Genomic DNA, 19966 nt, shown 5'->3' with positions numbered 1-19966 from the left:
GATTAAGCAAAAAAATGACGAAGAGGGTGGATGAATAAGAGAGAGAGAGAGAGAGAGAGAGAGAGAGAGAGAGAGAGAGAGAGAGAGAGAACAGCGTTAGCGAGAGGTGGAGGGAGAGAGACAAGGTGAGAGAGGAGAGTTAGAGAGAAGGATGGAAACGAAAGGAGACAAGCAGAAGGGAGCAAGGAGGCATGAGAGAGAGAGAGAGAGAGAGAGAGAGAGAGAGAGAGAGAGAGAGAGAGAGAGAGAAACAGGAAAAACTAAGAAAGGAGAAGGTAAGTGATTAAGTAGAGAGAAGGGAAAATGACCAAGAAAGGAAATGGAAGTGGAGAAAGAAGGACCAAAGTATGAAAAAAAGGGAAAAGTGGAAAAGGAAGAAGAGAAAGAGAAAAAGAAACAAGTGAACGGTCAAATCTCTGAGGGAGGAGAAAAAGTAAAAAGGAAACAGAGGGAATGAAAGAAGACAAAAGGGAGAGGGAAAATCCGAGAATAAAGGAAGAGATTTGAGGAAGGAGAAGAAAGGAGAATAACTAAGAAAGGAAAGGAGGAAAGAGGAAATTGATGAAGGAAGGAAAATTAAAGAAAAAAGGAAATAGGACGTAGAATTCAATGTAGAGGGAAAAAGAATAATTAATAAAAGAGGAAAGACAAGAGGATTAGAAGAGGAGCAAGGGAAAATGGAAAACATCTAAAGAAGGAGAGGAGAGAGGGAATAGAAGACGAGAAGAAGCGAAAATGGGAAAAGTCATGAAATGGGAACGGGAAGGAGGAAGTTGGAGACACAAAGGAGAGGATAGGAATAGAGAATAAAAGTATAAAAAGAGGCGAAAGGAAAGAGAGAAATGGAGAAAGGAGGAGAAAAGGAAAGGCAAAAAAAAAAAAAGACGATGGGAAGGAAGAAAAAGAGGAAAACGAAAGGAAAAGAGAAGGACAAAAAAAAAAAAAAAAGAAAGAGGAGGAGGAGAGATGGATTAGACGATATAAAAGAGAATGGACAAATTAAGGATAAGGGTGAGAGGGCGTAAGAAAGAGATGAGTTAAGTCGTAAAGAGAAATCAGAGTGAGAGAAGAAGAAAAGGAGATGAAAGAAAAAGAAGAGGGAGAGGTGGAGGAGGAGGAGGAGGAGAAGGAGGAAGGGAAGGAGGAGGAGAAAAGTGAAAGTGAAAGTAATAAAAGGAGAATGAGAAGAGATGCAAAAGAAGAGAAGTAGGAGATTTTAAAAAGAGAGGGAGAGGCAGAATATAGGAAAAGGAAGACATAGGAAAAGGAAAACAAGTAAGTCGAGTACAGATATAAAATAAATGAAAAGAAGAATTAAAGAAGAGGAGAGAGAGGAGAAGAACAGAAATAGGATAGATATAAAAAAGAGGAAGGAGAAAGGAAGAACAGGAAGAGATTTAGGAAAGGAGATAAAAAAAGAGATGAAAGTGATGCTGGAGAGGAGGAGAAACAGAGGAAGCGACAAAGAAGTACAGTTAGAAAAAAAATTACGAAGTGAGAGAGAAAGGAGAGGAAAAGAAATAAGTGGAGGGATAAAAAGAGAGAACAGAGAGTTAAGGAGTGAGAGTGAAAGGAGAGGAGTCTAGAGGAACGACGGGGAGAAGGTTTTTCAAGAAAGTTTCAGATTCACGAGCTCACAGTTAGTTTCACAGAGACAGACAGGCAGGTGGAGAGAGAGAGAGAGAGAGAGAGAGAGAGAGAGAGAGAGAGAGAGAGAGAGAGAGAGAGAGAGAGAGAGATGATGATATAAAACACTCAAAGAGGGCATACCTTCGTCAACGCCAATTACATTTATGAGTTTCTGCTGTAATTCCTCTTTTTTACCAAATGAATAAGTTTAGTCTCACATAATTAATTCCACGGCCTTGGTCTGTCCTGTTACACAATCTATGAAAGCTCATGCCTCCACTAGAGCAAAATAATTAACATCTGATTTCATTAAAATCTGATAACTTTTTGAAATAGCTTGTGCATAAACAGACATGGGTGAATACATATTCTGTTTCAATTTCTCTGCTGGAGGTAAAGAGAAAAAAAAATAGATGAACACACACACACACACACACACACACACACACACACACACACACACACACACACACACACACACACACACACACAAGAAATATTGAACTGCAGTGGTAAAAACTAACATGAAAACAGTAGGCATTCCAGGTAAGTTATATGGAGTATTGAAAAAGTCAGTGTGAAGCAGAAACCACACGATATACCCGACACTACCACACCTCATACTACCGCACCTCACACTACCACAGCTTTTACACATCTCACTCTACGACGCGTCACACTACCATACCTCACACCAATACACCTGATCCTACCATACCTGACACTCCCACACCTCACAGTGCCGCACCTTACGCTCACATACCTCACACTGCCACACCACAAACTGCCGCATCTTACCCTGCCACTCCTTACAGTGTCACATCCCACAACACACCTCTACATCTCACATTACCACACCCAATATTGCCACTCCTAACACTAAGATACCTCACACTGCCACACCTCACTCTGCCACACCTCGCACGGCCACACTATACTCGTACACTGTCATACTTTACACTGCCACACTCCATACAGTCACATCTCCCATTGACACACCAAACATTGTCACACCTCACACTATAAAGCAAAACATTACTACACCTCACACTGTAATACACAGCTCAAACGGTCTTATCTCATATTCACCTCATAATGTCACACCACACATTACCAGATCCTGCATATATACATCTACTGCCACACCTTGCACTAGCACTTCTAAGACACACCCACACCCACACCCACACACACCCACACACCCACCCACCCACACACACACACACACACACACACACACACACACACACACACACACACACACACACACACACACACACACTCACATTCCTCCTGAAACACTCAATTTTCCTCACACAACCCCTAAATTGTAAATATTTACATAAAATATTCCATAATCCCCAGTCCTACACACCTACCTTCCACTCCCATCTTCTCCCCTCTCCATTTCAAAATTTCGCAGTCACTCTCTCAATTCTAAATCTTTTCACAAAATTCGTCGGCTCCCAGTCTTCCACATACAGTTCCCTGACAATCCCAATCTTCCAAATGTACACAAATTCTTCCTCAGCCCCATCTTCCACATCCAGTCTCCCTTACCTCGCAGTCACCCACACGTAATGTCCTTCACCTTGCAGTCTCCCACGCAGTCACTTTTAGCTCTCAGTCTCATATATCCTGCTTTCACTTGGTATTTTTCTCTCTGCATTCCCACCTCGTGTCACTGGTCTGATTTTTAGGCTAGTCCATTAGCTGGCAACACATTAGGGTGGGTTCGTTCAAACAACACCCACGTCCGTATATATGTGAGGTTAGGGTTTTTCGCTCCTCTTCATTAGTTTTTTTTTTTTTTTTGCCTATTTCTCACATATATTCTATTCTGAGTCTATTAGATCACTTTAATTTAAAATGATATAGCTGGCACAGATCCGATACAAGATAATGTTAACGCAGCACATGCAAAAAGAAATGGATACGGAAGAGGTGATTAAAAGCCCAAACTGAAGAAAAAAAGTAACCAATCTTCCCCATCCAGTCTTCAACCTTCCAGTCGTCCACAGCCAGTCTTCCACAACCTTCCAACATTTCGTACCAAGCCTCCACCTCCTACTATTTCTCTCTTCACTCCCACTCCCCACTCAGCTCCCGATCTCACACGCCAAACTTCCATCTCGAACTATTTTCTCTCTTCACACCCACTTCCCACTAAGCTCCTAACATTTCACATCTAGCCTCCATCCCACCATTATTTTCTCTCTTCACTCCACTTCTCACTCAGCTCCCAATCTTTCACACCAAACCTCTTTCTCCTACTATTTCTCTCTTCACTCCCACCTCCCTTTCAGTTCCCAGTCTTTCACACCTATCCTTATGCTCCTACTCTACTGTATCATCACTTCAACATCCCCATCAGCTCCCAATCTCATGCACCTAGTCTCAGCCTTTTACTGTTTCCCTCTTCACTCCCACTTCTCATCTCCTACTCTTTCACACCTAGCCTCCACCTCCTACTATATCTCTCTTCACACTTACATCCCCCTTAGCTCCCAATCTTTCACACAGCCTCAGTTTCCTACTAATTTTCTCTTCACTTTCAATCCCAATCTTTCACATGTGGCGTCCATCTCTTGCCATTTCTTTCTTCAATCACACATCCACTCATTTACATCTGACCTCCACCATCTCATATAACTCTCTTCGCTCCCCCTTCCCTCTCTCCTCTTCGCTATCTGTTATTTCTGTATGCATTCCCACCTTTAGTCGCTGGTCCGAGGCGAATGTGAGTCCATCTGTAGCCAGCACGGTAAGGTCTCTCCGCCGAAGCCACGACACCTGGTGGATGTGAGAGAGCAATTAGTGTCATAGGAGCCGTTTGGGGGAGGTGAAGCAATGTTGGGGGTGATGGGGGTGAAATAATAAGCTCACCTGTATTATTATCATTATTGTTATCATTGCTATCAGTCCATCCATTTATCAGTCACCATTTGTCATTAATCCATCCATCCTATTCGTTTGGTTTACGGGAGGGGCTGGTGGAATAGTGAAGTAACAGTGGTGGTGAAATAAAAAACTATCATCATCATCATTATCATCATCATCAGGTTCATGGGAGGCGGTTGGAGCTGATTTAACAGTGATGGAATAATAACAATGATAATGATAATAATAATAATGATAATAAATAATAATAATAATAATAAAATAATAATAATAATAATAATAATAATAATAATAATGATAATAAAATAATAATAATAATAATAATAATAATAATAATAATAAAATAATAATAATAATAATAACGTAGTCTTTGTCGTTATCGTTGCCGTTATAATCATCATCATGATCATTATTTCAGTCTACCTATCTATCATCATCAATCAGCATCGTCATCATCATCATCACCCTCGTCATCCGTCATCACCACCTCCAAAACCACCGTCAGATCAAAATGCTTTACTCAGATAAATAAAATGAAACAATATATTTCTCTCTCTGCTCGCTTTATGACATCCTACTAAAAAGGTGCCTGTAGCCTGTTTCTGATCACTTAACAAGAAAGATCTCCACAAGTCTGAATAAAATTACCTGAAAGACTGAGATTAAATAAAAGTCATCAAGGCGTTGAAGAAGATAACAAGAGGTGTCCTAATAGACTGAATAAGTGTCTGAGGGAAGTAAGAATAAAATAGTCCCCGTACTGAATTGGTTAATTAGGTTGCTGGGTCAGGGGTTAGTCGATACCAGTTGATTTAGCTGTCCACACATGGTCGATTTTCTGATAGTCGTTCCTGAGCTTAATATAATTATGGTTCATGACGATATTGTGTAGGTCTCTCTCTCTCTCTCTCTCTTCCTAGGTGTGCATATGATTATGTGTACAGCAAGGGACCTTCCTGTACAGTATGTGTGGTGCACGTTCCAATGCATAAATGAGTAGGGTGGTGGTCCCGGGAATAAATCTTGCCGACGTATGTATCTAGATGGATCTCTTATATTTTTGGTACTGACCGACTAAAAAAGCTTGAAATGTTAGTGCTTAAGTAGTGCAAAGCAATGGAATTCAACTGTATATGGACCAATCTATACGAATAGAAAAAAATCGTTAAAAAAAGAACAGTGTGTCGAAAACTTAAGAATAAAACTAATGTAAGACTGCATATTGTGTCACCTGTTAGTGCATTTTCTCTCTTTCCCTTAATTTTTCGTTAGGACATTTCAGTGCAAGGTCCTCCTTCTAGAGGTTTTCACAAATGGCATATTGTCGGACGATCTGTAGGGTGGGGAGGAGGGAATTGCCATCTCCTATAATAATTTTGTCATAACCCTCTGCCATTAGTGTATACGGTTATCGTTAGCAGTAAGGTCTAATAACCTCTTAGGGGCCACAAGGTCTGTGCGATCTGTGTATCTGCAATTCTCTGTACGTCCCTCGTCCCTCCCCCCCCCTCTCTCTCTCTCTCATTTCCCATATTTACAAGGCCATTTTTCCTCATTTGCTATTCCGTCATGAAATTAAGTAATCACATACCGATTTCATTTTTGCATGCACTTTAGCTTCATGTCCTCGCGAGTGAATCTCTGTCTATCTCTCTGTCAGTCTGTGTCTGTCTCTCTATGTCTGTCTATCTGCCGGACTCTTTTTGTCTCTCTGTCTGTCTGTGTGTCTGTTTGTATATGTCTGTTTCTCTCTGCCTATCTGTCTGTCTGACTGTATCTGTGTCTCTATCTGTCTAACAGTGTCTATTTTTCTGTCTGTCTGTCTGTGTCTTTTTCTGTCTAACTGTGTCTGTCTATCTGTCTGCCTGTCTCTGTTTCTGTCTGTCTGTCTGTCTCTGTCTGTCTGTCTGTCTCTCTCTCTCTCTCTCTGTACTTGCCCATTATTCCTTATTTAGTATATCATTAAATTCAGTAATTACATATCGTTTTCATTTTTGCATAATTCAAGTACGTACCCTCATATGTTAATCTCTCTCTCTCTCTCTCTCTCTCTCTCTCTCTTTCTCTCTCTCTCTCTCTCTCTCTCTCTCTCTCTCTCTCTCTCTGTCACTGTCTGTCTGTCTGTCTGTCTGTCTGTCTATCTGTCTGTCTCTCTCACTCTTTCTCTCTTCTTTTTTCCTGTCCATTATTTCCTGTTCTTTATATCTTATTAGTTATTCCATAACAAAACTCAGCAAGTGCATATCGATTTAATTTTTGCATACAGTTTAACCCGTATGATCTTGGGTAGGGGAGGCTCACTATAGTCTGTCCATCTAAACTTGACGGAGATTTTCGTCCTTCTGCAGTTTATTTTGCGTAGTTCCATGGCAGCAAAAGAAATAAGTGCGGCTCAAGATCCTTTCAAAAGCTCTTCTTGGTGACTATAGTTTGTTTACCTTAATCTGGCTCACACTCTCTCCGTTTTGCATCTTATCTTCAGTAACTATATGACAGAATGAGGCAGTACTACGGATCTATAGCAATTCCTTCTCGCAACACCTTTTCGTGGATAGTACTATATTCCAGCACTAATCCCTTGTTAAAAAATAGCCTTCACAATAGAGATGGCAATTTTAGGTCTCATGTTAAAGTGGAAAGAGAATAGCACCTCTTAAATATATGTAAAGTTATGTGTATGGGATTTTAATATGTTCTTGAGTATCTGTATGAGCCGAAGATGCACTGGCTAGCACATCCAGCTCGTATCTAGAAGAATCCGAGTTCGATTTCCTGCCCGGCGACCTAGTAATACAGCTGGGGTTTGTGTTAATGGTCGTTGTACAACTGATTGGCATAAATTCTACCCTTTCCTTAAATTCGTTATTTATGCAATTTATGCCAAAACTAAGAAGAAATAAAGATAACAAAAATCTTAATGCATCATGAGACTATGATCCCAATACATTATACACAGATACACGACCCTATACTGTATATGATATTCTACCATTTTACAGCTCCAATGAAAAGATCTCTGTCAAAGTGAATAACTGACAACTCTGCGAACTTCATTTGTTAATCGTCAGCTGGAACCCATAGCCAATGTCTGCATTAGTGACAGATCTACACTGTATTGCAATTAAGCTGTAATGAAAGGTGGTGTTCGCCTGACATGTTTAATCTGCCAGCACGAGAGAGATCACTGTCGCTGGCAGTTTCGGATTTTTATGCTAATACATCGACGGCTCTCCATTTTGTCCTCGTTACCTCCAGACGATTTAATTCAAGGAGAGATTTCTTAAAATATCTTATCTGCCAGTTGGAGCGACTGACTATCCCCAGACAATATGCTGAGAAAGCAATGTCATCGGAATAACCTCAGATGAGCCTAGTCAGTCCGATTACGTCCTTTCTAAGCTGAATGAAACCGCCTGGTTATATCCAGAATAAAATAATGGTGCCTTGGGGTTGACAAGGTGAAATTATTTTTATACAGAGCATTAGCCCCCTTACAAAAAGGATAAAAAAAAACTTTCTTAAACTGAAAAAGAATCAAACTGACGGCAGTACTTATATATATATATATATATATATATATATATATATATATATATATATATATATATATATATATATATATATATATATATATATATATATATATATATATATATATATATATATATATATATATGTGTGTGTGTGTGTGTGTGTGTGTGTGTAATTTCGGACCGAAGGAGTTACCAGATATTATTTCTTACAACAGACACAAAAATAAAAGGATAGAAGTGCAACAGTATTTGACTTTCATTAGTCTTGTGGAACACGCACAAAAATAAAGAAAACTGAATTCTGGCGTGGAGATGTTACTTAGGACTGACTAACTTTTGTAAGTGGAGTAATTTTGGTGCGGCTGGGGAATGTCACCGTGGAAACTGGTAAATGAATTACTACACCAGCTAAGTAAAGAGAAAATGTGCTGTTATTTCTCATTCTTGTCCTCTTCCTCCTCCTCCTCCTCCTTCTCCTCCTGCTCTTCCTCTTTCTTCTCCTCCTGCTCTTCCTCTTTCTTCTCCTCCTCATCATCATCACATCAACATCATCACCAACATCATCGTTCTCTGTTGTCTTTGTCACGTTATCATTGCATCATAACCTTATCAAATTCGCCCAGTAACACAGATATGAATTAAATAAGACTATCAACATTGCCAAGAGAATGCAACATGGTCTCCACACAGCTATATTACACTGTCATAACTCCGTGCAAATTACCATGATGGAGCTTAAAATTTATGTTTGTATGGGTTGATCTTTAAACCCATAAAACGCTTCAAAAAGTCTTAAAAAAAGGAAGAATAGTTTGACGGTATTTGCCCAAGAAAAAGTTGTACCAAGTCTGAGACGAACTGGCAAAGAAATGAAAGTAAGGCAAAGAAATGAAAATTTTTTGGAGGAAAAAAAGAAAAAGAAGACGGCAGAAACTGACCAATAGGGTGTCCGTCATTGTGGGGATACCTAACTAGAAGGATAATTTGGTAGTGAAGTACTGATCAAATGGTTACCAGCAATTAGTCAGTCGGTCAGTCACTCAATCTATCATTCAAACAGCCAGCCAGTCAGTCAGTCAGTCGCTCAGTCAATCAGTCACTTCGTCATTCACCAGTTCAATCAGTCAGTCACTCAGTCACTCAGTCTGCCACTCAGTCAACCAGTCACTCACCCAGTCAATAATTCGCTCAGTCAAACACTCGCTCAGTCAGTCAATCAGTCAGTCAAACAGTCATTCAGTCAATCAATCAGTCAGTCAGCCACTCAGTCAATCAGTCAGTCACTCAGTCAATCAGTCTGTCACTCAGTCACTCAGTCAATCACTCATTCAGCCAAACATTCAGTCAATAAGTCAGTCACTCAGCCAATTAGTCAGTCAATCGGGCGATCAGTCGATTAATCAGTCAGTCACACAGGCAGGCGATCATTCACTCAGTCAATCAGCCAGTCACTTAGTCTGGCTTTCAGTCAATCAGTCAGTCATTCAATCAACCACTCAGTCAATCATTCAGTCAACTTGTCAGTCAATCAGTCGGTCTTTCAGTCAATCAGTCAGTTACTTAGTCAATCAGTCAGTCACTCAGTCAGACGATCAGTCACTCAGTTAATCAGTCACTCACCCAGTCGCCCACTTAATCAGTAGTAGTCGCTTCGTCAGTCAGTCAATTACGCATTAGTCAGTCAGCCCTTCAGGTACTCAGTCAGTCAGTCTGTTACTCAGGCTGTATGTCCATCCGTCAATCTGTGCCTGTCTGTCTGTTGCCTCACGCTTCATACTGTGAGGGTTGTCATGATAAAAAGGGTTTGCAAACATTTGTCCCACCTCAGTAACGACCTTTTCCCCACACCATGGCCACCCTCCCTCATACCTTACCTTAGATCTGCACTTCGTTGTGTGTCTTCCCCTCCTACTCCACACTAAAGAAAACCAACATATGGACGCAAGTAAACACCCTACACACACACACACACACACACACACACACACACACACACACACACACACGTAGAGAGAGAGAGAGAGAGAGAGAGAGAGAGAGAGAGAGAGAGAGGGTAGGAGAAGATAAAAGCTTTGGAAGAGAGGGAAAGAAAGAGGAGGAAGTGAAAGTAGGGAAAGAGAAAGGGAAAGGAAAAGGAGGGTAAGAAAATAGCAAAGAAGAAAGGGGAGACGGAAAGTAGAAGGAGAGAAAGGGAAAAAAGGATAAGAGGAGAGAATGAAAAGATGGTAGGGACAAGGGAGAGAGGGAAGAGTGGGAGAGGAGAAAAGGATGGATGACAAAAGAGAAGAGAAGAGAAGAGGGAGATAAAAAGGGAAAGGAGGAAAGAAGAGGGATATATAAAGGGAAAGGAGGAGAGTGGAGAAATATAAAAAAGGAAAGGAGGAGAGAAGAGGGAGGTAAAAAGGGAAAGGAAGAGAGAAGAGGGAGGTAAAAAAGGAAAGGAAGAGAGAAGAGAAAGATAAAAAGGGAAAGGAAGAGAGAAGAAAGGAGTGCGTGAAAATATACAATATGTGAATGGTGGGTGGGAGGAGATGATTCATAAGTCACAGGGGGAAACACACACCCTACATATTGACAAGGAAGAAGGGAGTGGAGAGGGAGAGCAGGGAGGGCAGTAGAAGAAAAGGAGGGGAAGGATAGAAGTCAGAGAAGAAGAAACAAGGCTTTGGAAGACAGAAAAAGACAAGAACAGAAACAGAGGCAATGACAAGACGAGAGAAGACCATATCTGTCTATCTGTATATCTGTCGATCTACCTATCTGTCTGTCTGTCTATCTATCTATCGATCTACCTGTCTGTCTACATACACACACACACACACATATATATATATATATATATATATATATATATATATATATATACAGAGAGAGAGAGAGAGAGAGAGAGAGAGAGAGAGAGAGAGAGAGAGAGTAGAGAGTCTGTGTGAGGGCGAAATGGTGGGGAAGAGGTAAGGAGGGGGTTACGTAGAGAGAGGAAATAGATTTAAGAGAGAGGGAAGAAAGGAAGGAAGAGGAGGAGGAGGAAGAAGAGGGGGAGGAAGGAGGCAGGCATAATGGGAGGATTCGAGGGAGGGAGGGAGAGAGGGACGGAGAGAAACAGATGGGAGTGGCGGAGGGAGTGAGGGAGGGAGGGAAGGTAGGTTGGAGAGGAAATTAAGTGCTGCATAAGCCTACCAGAGGATTTATGAACAAATCACCTAAACATCTATTGGCATTTCCATTACCTCTTCCCCGCCTCCTGTGTGTGTGTGTGTGTGTGTGTGTGTGTGTGTGTGTGTGTGTGTGAAGTATTCATTTTTCTAAGTTTTCCAGTATTTATGTAAATGTTTTAGGACACACACAGACACACGGACACACAGACACACAGACACACAGACACAGACAGACAGACAGACAGACAGACACACACACACACACACACACACACACACACACACACACACACACATATAGATAGATAGATAGATAGATAGATATTGATAGATAGATAGATAGATAGATATAGATAGATAGATAGATAGATAGATATACACATTGAAAGAGAGAGAGAGAGAGAGAGAGAGAGAGAGAGAGAGAGAGAGAGAGAGAGAGAGAGAGAGAATATTCAGCGGTGCCCCCTATATCCAGTGCCTGAACAAATCACTCTCATTATAACTTCCTAAACAACAACGCTGGCTATTAGGGAAGAGTGAGAGTCGCCTAAATACAGAGTGGTTCATATATAACGCTTCTCTTCCATTACTCCAGACGATATCTCATATGCTGCGGAGAATCTGAGGCATCGATATTTGTCTGCCTTGCATCATATATCCATTTTCTTCTCCCACTGCCACACCCACGACCACACCAGCAGACTGAGCCGTCCTTGCTGGATGAGTTTCTGGTTGGAGGCTATTTTCGGACCACCCTGTATATATAAGGTGACCTATGAGATACGGGCCAAATTTTAGGAAGTTATTCTTGAACCAGTTTTGAGTCAGAAATTCTGTTTTAGCATGGGTCCAATTCTCAGCCGTGACGGAACTGCAATTACTGATGACAAGGCCAAAAATGGTATCCCCCACACACATGATTAATTCCTAAGGTCATCAGTAATTGCAGCTTCGTAATTAATTAGGGACGATTTGTTCTAACCTGACAAAGATCCATACATTTTTTCTACTCATATGAGAACTAAGTGTAGGCAGACTGGAAGGTCGGTCTGATAAGTAACCAAGGAGACTCATTCCTACCTCTTAAATTCTTATCTAATTTTATGCAACCACTACTTAGTATTCAAGTTGTGGAGGTGGCCGACTTCCATCAGGTGAAGTCAAACCAACTACAAAAATAATATTTACAGACGTTGTTGTTGCAATCTATCCCAGCTGATTATAACTGTCTGGCGTCAGCTGCATTGCTGGATCACAGTTGTACAGAACGTGAGTTCACAGTATTAACAGTTTTAGGTTCCTGTGGCTCACTTTCACCAATACATTTATATATATATATATATATATATATATATATATATATATATATATATATCCCATTGGAGCCCAGTGTCCTGAATACTGGACAGAACTGGGATTCTTCAAGTCTTTATAAAGGAGGGAACCCCCGGGTAGGGACCTATGAGCTTCGCGACTATGAGCCGATAGGCGGAGGGCGATACGCTTAGTACCCACCCCAGTGCCATGCCTCGCCCAGCACCCCTGGGATCCAATGGGCTAAATAAATAAATAACTATAACTATATATCTATATCTATCTATCTATCTATCTATATATATATACACCTAAGAGGTTTCAAATGAACCTCCTGTAACACCCTCACTTAGAGGGCATTGTATCCACGTTAGTCTGCTACCTACTGACAATTTTATTCTGTTTACTATTTATATCTAATAATGAAGTGGTTAAGCGACACGTAATTACATTACAGCGAATTTCCCCCCCCCCCGTGTGTGTGTGTGTGTGTGTGTGTGTGTGTGTGTGTGTGTGTGTGTGTGTTAGAACGTTAGAAAGTACCACATCTCACCGCCACACCGCACAGTGCCACATCTTACTCTCGCACAGCACACTACAGTATCATACCACACGCTGCGACACCTCACACCGCCACAACTCACATTACCACACAACACACTGTCACACCATACACTGTCACACCACACACTGGTACACCTCACAGTGCCACACCACACACTTCCGCACCTCTCTCTATTTCACCTCACACTGTCACATTTCTCTGCCGCTCTGCATGTTACAACAAAATACACTACCACTCTGCATATTATCACACCACAGCCACACCTCACACTGTCATACCTCACAGTGCCACACCACACACCTCGACATCACACATTACCACACTATACACTGGCACACTACACGCTACCGCAAATAACACCATGAAAACTATCATACTGCACACTCCCACAACACACACTACCACACTATACACTGCCACACCACACGCAGCCACAACCAGCACTATGAAACCTCACATTACCACACTCCACACTACCACGCATCTCGTCTCCTGCTACACAAATATTTTTCAGACATCCTGCATATCTGATTATTACCTTTGTTATTGCTTGTCCTCGAGGCGTAAATGCAAATCGCGTTGACTATTGTAAGTTCCAGTTTTCTTCGTTCTCAAAATCCGTGTCAGTATTTCTTTATCCGATAATTTAAGTGTCTAATGCCTCACATTGTTCGTAAGACCATTATCATATTTATCACTTTGTCATTGAGCTATTATCACTATATATAGTTATGCCTGTTCATGGTCATCGGAATCATTAATGTAACAATAACATCCTGTTATTACTATGATCTGTTTCTTCTGATTACTCTCCTCCAAACCATCATCATTATCATTATAAGTAAGCAGCTCTACTTTTCATCAAAACCATCATCATTATCACCACCACCACCACCACCACCACCACTATCATTGCTACAATTAAGGAGCTCAATCCTCCTCTTCCTACTCCTCATCAGCCACTAACCTCATTACCTTCAGTTTCCCCATTCTCCCTTCTCCCACACCACCACTCAGCTGCGACCCACATCACGCTCTTTCTTGATTACACCCACTCCCAGTTCGGAACCACAGACGGGGACAAAGGTTCGCCTTATAGTTCCACTCTTCTACTCCTCACCTTCCCCTCCTGGCTAATATTTCAAAGCTGGAGACTGTCCATAGATACAATAGTTCGTTTTATATATCTCATCTCTTCTGCTTTTCACTTTCCTCAGTTTGTTAATATTTCTAAGGTGGAGAATCGCTTTATATTTCATCTCTTCTGCTTCTTACTTTCCTCTGCTATCTAATATTTCTAAGCTCGAGACTGTTCATAGATACATTAGTTAGTCTTATATTTCACTTTTTCTGCTTCTCACTTTCCATTGCTAGCTAATGTTCTTAAGATGAGAGAGGCCTAGGATGCTTTTCTGTCCAAAGATGACGCTCTTTGATATAATGCGTCACGGAGGAAAGTAACGATTATGCCCCGTTTCCTTGCTCGTAGATAATTTTCTGATGTAATGCTCTAGGGAGGAAAGTACCGAATATATCTCAATAGTAAAGCAGACACAGTTGAGTAGTATTTTTGCTCCTGATTGTACTCCACCGCCCAACTTCCTTTCTGCTCTTAGGCCTACCACCACCACCTCCACCGCTCCACCCCGTCTTGCCAATAAGCCACACTTTACGAGTCCATATATAGGCAATAACCTCGCCTCTTTAGCGCACTCCTCCATGAAAATTATGGCCCGTGGAGCTATGAACGTTTTACGGTTTTTAGCTCCGTCTGTCTGTTCACTGTATCCATTGTCTGAGGGTGCACTCTGTGATGATGTGGATTAAATACCTATGGGCGTTTGGCATCTGTAAAAGTAAGGCTTAGATTAATACTTGTCGACCTCACGACGTTCATTAAGCCTTGTTAGTAAGTCACAATCCTCCCCAAGAATACGACCTGAAGTAGTTGGTTTACACCCAGGTCCCCTCTACTACTACAACTATTACTACTACTACTATTACTGCCACTACTATTACTACTTGAAAGCGAACAGGAGGGAAGCATACTTTGTCCAAAAATCTGATCGAGCCGTAAATCTAATTCGGGGTTTTCCAATCGCGTGGTGGATGTGCAGGCTAATGCACCACCGGCTGCCCCATCACATTTGCAGATGAGGAGCCCCCTCTGCAAAAGTCCACAGTCTCCAGTTTCTTTTAATATACTCAAAGACATAATTCTTAATTGGTTATAATTCTTTTTACTTGCGACGTGAAGAATCGTATATACTGTATAATTGCTGTGTGCTTTTAATTTGTTAGTGTTCCTCTTATTCCTAGGACAAATATTGCTTTACATTTTTATCACGCATATACGACCATTGTACTTGTTTTAACGATACCTGATGAAGGTGCCAAACAACTTTCAGCTCAATTGGTGGCTTGATATGGTCAGATTGGTCTGTCTACTTGATTACTTACGGAGACTCATTCGTACCTCATACTCGTAACCAAGGCCCGTAACCAAGACTCGAAATTTATGCAACACGACTTACTACTGAAGAAGTGGAAGTGATGTACTTCCGACAGGTGAAAACAAACCTGCTATAAGTGTATTATCCCAGCCCTGCTGCACCATCCACCATAACCTTAACCCATCCTAACCACTCCCCTTCTCCTAATTCATTTTTTTTTCCCTGCTCCACCACAACTTTCACACAGAATTTCTAAGTCTCCTTCCCTCTGACAATGCCACTGCTTTTAGATGTCCAATCATCAAAGGGTGTGCTTGTTTGTTTAGTTAATTGCATCGGTAAACATGACAGATGAAAAAATGTAGCTGTGTATTCTCTTATATATAATTTACACGAAAAAGTCTGAGGCCACATGTCCCCTTATAATCTCATTCTCATATATATATATATATATATATATATATATATATGGTCAGATTGGTCTGTCTACTTGATTACTTACGGAGACCCATTCGTACCTCATACTCGTAACCAAGGCTCGTAACCAAGACTCGAAATTTATGCAACCACGACTTACTACTGAAGAAGTGGAAGTGATGTAATTCCGATATCTATCTATCTATCTATCTATCTATATCTATCTATATATCTATATCTATATCTATCTATCTATCTATCTATCTATCTATCTATATATATATATATATATATATATATATATATATATATATAACAAAGGGTGACGGTGTTTGCTGCGACTCCCCTCTTTGCCAGATGTCCTTCCTGTGAGTAAGCAACATCGTTTGGTGATGACAAGAATAAAACAGCAACGATATCAGCGTACGAAAGGAGTTAATAAAAAAAAACATTATTCTATGACCAAGTTCGAAGGTGAGAGGAGACGTGGTAGGCCAAGATTAGGGTGGATAGATAATGGTAAAGGAGAGTGTGAGAAAGTGAGGTTATGGAGGGCGACGAGGCTAGGGAACTGACTGGGGCATGAGTTAGTTGGCAGAGTTTTGTGCGGAGTGTATGAGAAGAGTTTGGAACCCCTCTTCAAACCCGGTGACGTGACAGTCGTCGGATTGCGCTAGCTGATATACGGTATAAGTAACGTTAGGTGCGTCTCTGTGGATAGTTAGACTTATGAGGATGTGTCAGAATTCCAGGGGGCTTGAAAGGTGAGTGAATGAAAGTAAGGCTCAATCGGTAGAGAGGTTGCCTGCAGGTCTAAAGGACCCAGGTTCGAATCCCGGCTGGGGCAGGGAACAGTTTAAGGATTTGAATTTCATTAAATTAGGCTTTACTGATCTACCAGAAGACCCGCCGACATGTCGTAAAAATACCCCCGCTAATACCAATACACCAGTCCTGTATGAGACAGCCCTAGCATGTATTCAATATGGACGGTGGGTGTTAGCGCCGAAGTGGTGACATGTAGAGGTGTATGGTATGTAGGAGGACTGCTGGGCCTTGATAGCAGGCTGTGAAGCCTATGCCCAGAGTCGGACACATAACAAAAAAAAAAAAAAAAAAAAACTGAACATGTTGTTGATTAGCTCTTCCTCTGTTAGGTTTTTTCTTGCTCTCAGAATCCGACCCCACTCCATCCTTATAATGATAATAATAATCCTCTGTTATAGAAATAATTCATTCTTGCAATAATATTTACCATCATCGTATTCCTTGACTGCTTCATATGAAGTCATTATCCCCTGACGCAACAAAATTGATGAATTCGTACACTTTAGTCAAAGCTTCTTTATTGTTCTGAAATAACAAAGCTAATTACTCTTTACAGTATAATCTGAGCCTCGTTGTTGCGTTAACTAGTACTCAATAAAAAATTTGGGCTTCGTTATTGCTCAAAGTAAGTCTGTATAATATATCTAAACTTTGCTGTTAGTCTAAAAAATTTACATATTGATAGCTTCACTGGTGTTATAAATAATTCATAAGACAGAGCATACAAGTAATCTGAGTTTCATTGCTATTCTGTTGAATTTTTAAAATACAACCTGGGATTCGTTGTTGCTCTAAATAATTCTTACCACATATTTGACCTTCGTTGCCCCTTCCCCACCGCATAAGAATGTATATGATAAACCGTTCCATAAATCTTCTCTCTCCCAGGTTTTCCAATATACAGCCTCATTTATCAGACAGCAGATTTACACTGTTCACAAAACCTCTTCATAAAGTTTGAATCTGTGCTGAATTTTGGTTACATACTAGAGATTTGAAAGGTCCATTACTAGGTTATTTCACAGCACGGATGACATAGACTAAAGGTGATTGTATTGAAGTAGATAACCCTTTCAGTACTAAGACGTCTTTATTTTTCTTTTCTATTTTCTTTTTTGGTACATTTTTGCTATCTACATCTTAGAAGAGACTTTTCTGAAGTGAAAGTTTACATATAACGACTACTCTTTTCACTATAAGAAATTTCCCTCGGGCTGATTGAAATCGTCCAGCAGCAGCAAGAATAAAATATAAAGTCATTGGAGTGGAGGAATGAACCTTTTCTACACGATGCATACCGGTACAATTATCATCTGCCTATCTGTCTGTCTGCCTGGTTAACTGTCTGTCTGTCTGTATGTCTGTCTGTGTCTGAATATCTATCTAATCGATATATGTATGTATGTACATAAGTATGTATTCATCTATCAGTCTATCTGTCTATCAAGTTACCTATTCTAACTTAAATTATCCAGTCGTGTACGTCGGGATAGAACTCGGAATAAGAACACCCCGTTTCATTAGGCCAAGTTCCAGGCAAGCCGTATCTCTCCGCCAGACGTAATGTAGGTGACAGTGAGAAACATAGTGCCCTGAACGTGGCCCAGTGAAACAGTGTTCATCCTGCTTTTTATCGATTTACACGATTAGGTAGTTTACGTCAAGGTAGGAGCTAGAGAATACACCTTCACGTGGTGGCACTGATATGGCCGGGTGCTGGAGCTGTCTGGCCATACAAAAGTCCCTCATTCATAACTCCAGAACCGGTGGCCCGATTGGACTGGAAATTGTTTTATTCTTCAAGTCAGAGAATTTTAACGGTGCCTTGCTCCAACAGAAATTGCGCTTCGTTGCGATTTTTTTGCTTTACGATAACAAACAAACCAGCGAACATACAGAATTCGGATAAATACAAATTACATCCTGATATTCTCCTTTATGTTATTTCTTCATATCTAGTACTGAAATAATTTGCCTCGGGAACGTACAAGCGAATAAAAAAAAAATGGCAATATCGGTGAGCAGATTAAGTTACTAAGGATCAGGTGCAACGAAACCTCCTAGAATACGGTCCTAATTATGGTATCATTGTGGAGTCCCTAAAATGATGTCCTCGGATTGAAGGGAATAAAAGGACTTATGAGGCAGTTAAAGAGAGTAAAAATTAATTGAGGGAGAGGGAACTGAAAAAAATGTGCAGAAAAGTAACCGAGGAGTCTCTAAACAAGCATTGATTCTAACGGGGTGGCCATTGCGAGAGAGAGAGAGAGAGAGAGAGAGAGAGAGAGAGAGAGAGAGAGAGAGAGAGAGAGAGAAAGTCATTAAGTACACAGATAACACAGACCTTACAACAACAAAAAGAGAGAACAAATTCACTAACCGATCGTCCCTTCAGATTTGCCACCCTACACGGCAACGTTGCCTCCTTGCCAGCTGTGACGGCGACGCTGGTGGGGAGGTGGGGGAGGAGGTGGGGGCCGCGGCGATGGGAGGGGCCGCCGTGTCGAACATCACCCCAGTTGGTCTGCTCTTTCCAACCTGGGGCAAGAAGAGAGGAGGAGATGTTAGTGGAGGAGAGAAAGATGAGGGTGAAGAGAGAGAAGGGAAGAGGTGTAAGCGAGCGAAAGAGATGAGGAGATGAAAGAGAATGAGGGTGACGAGTGAAGGCAGGGAGTATGAGTGGGCGAAAGAGATCAGGGAAAGAGAGAATGAGATGGAAGAGATAATAGGAGGGGATGAAAGTGAGGGATGGAAGAATGAAGGATGGGGAGAGAGAAAGAGGGGGAGAGAAACAAATGGGAGTGGAGAAAGCAGGGGAAAGAAAGGAGAAGAAAAGAGAGTAAAAAAAAAGAGGGTTACAGGGGAGAGAGAAGAGGGGTGTTAGCTTAGGTTATAGTGGGTTAGCTTAGGTTAGACTCCATGATCAGGGCACCGTGTTGTGTACTACCCGAACTGATGCGCTTCTCCCAAGCTAAGGACAGAGGAATGGGGGGATTATAGTTGATTTAATTTTTACCTGACGGAACTGGGCCAGTCCCACAACCTGTATACTATGTCGTGACTGCATGAAATTTGACGAGCCATAGTTATAAGCAGGAATGAGTCTCCTTAGTTACAAGCAAATCTAAATTCCAATCTGACTGTACTTGCCTATCGGTTGAGCTTAAAGAG

The 19966-nt window shown here is 41.1% G+C and overlaps 1 pseudogene; it reads right to left on the bottom strand.

The window, feature by feature from the left end:
- The window catches only part of LOC145413518 (igLON family member 5-like), a 119272-nt pseudogene that overhangs the window by 29674 nt on the left and 69632 nt on the right, over window positions 1–19966 (bottom strand).

The sequence above is a fragment of the Coenobita brevimanus genome, chromosome 96 (assembly GCF_032717465.1).
Source record: "Coenobita brevimanus isolate Jiangsu-jjx chromosome 96, ASM3271746v2, whole genome shotgun sequence".
Classification (NCBI taxonomy): domain Eukaryota; kingdom Metazoa; phylum Arthropoda; class Malacostraca; order Decapoda; family Coenobitidae; genus Coenobita; species Coenobita brevimanus.
Note: the sequence above shows the minus strand (reverse complement) of the source record. Positions and strands in the feature narration are given on the sequence as shown.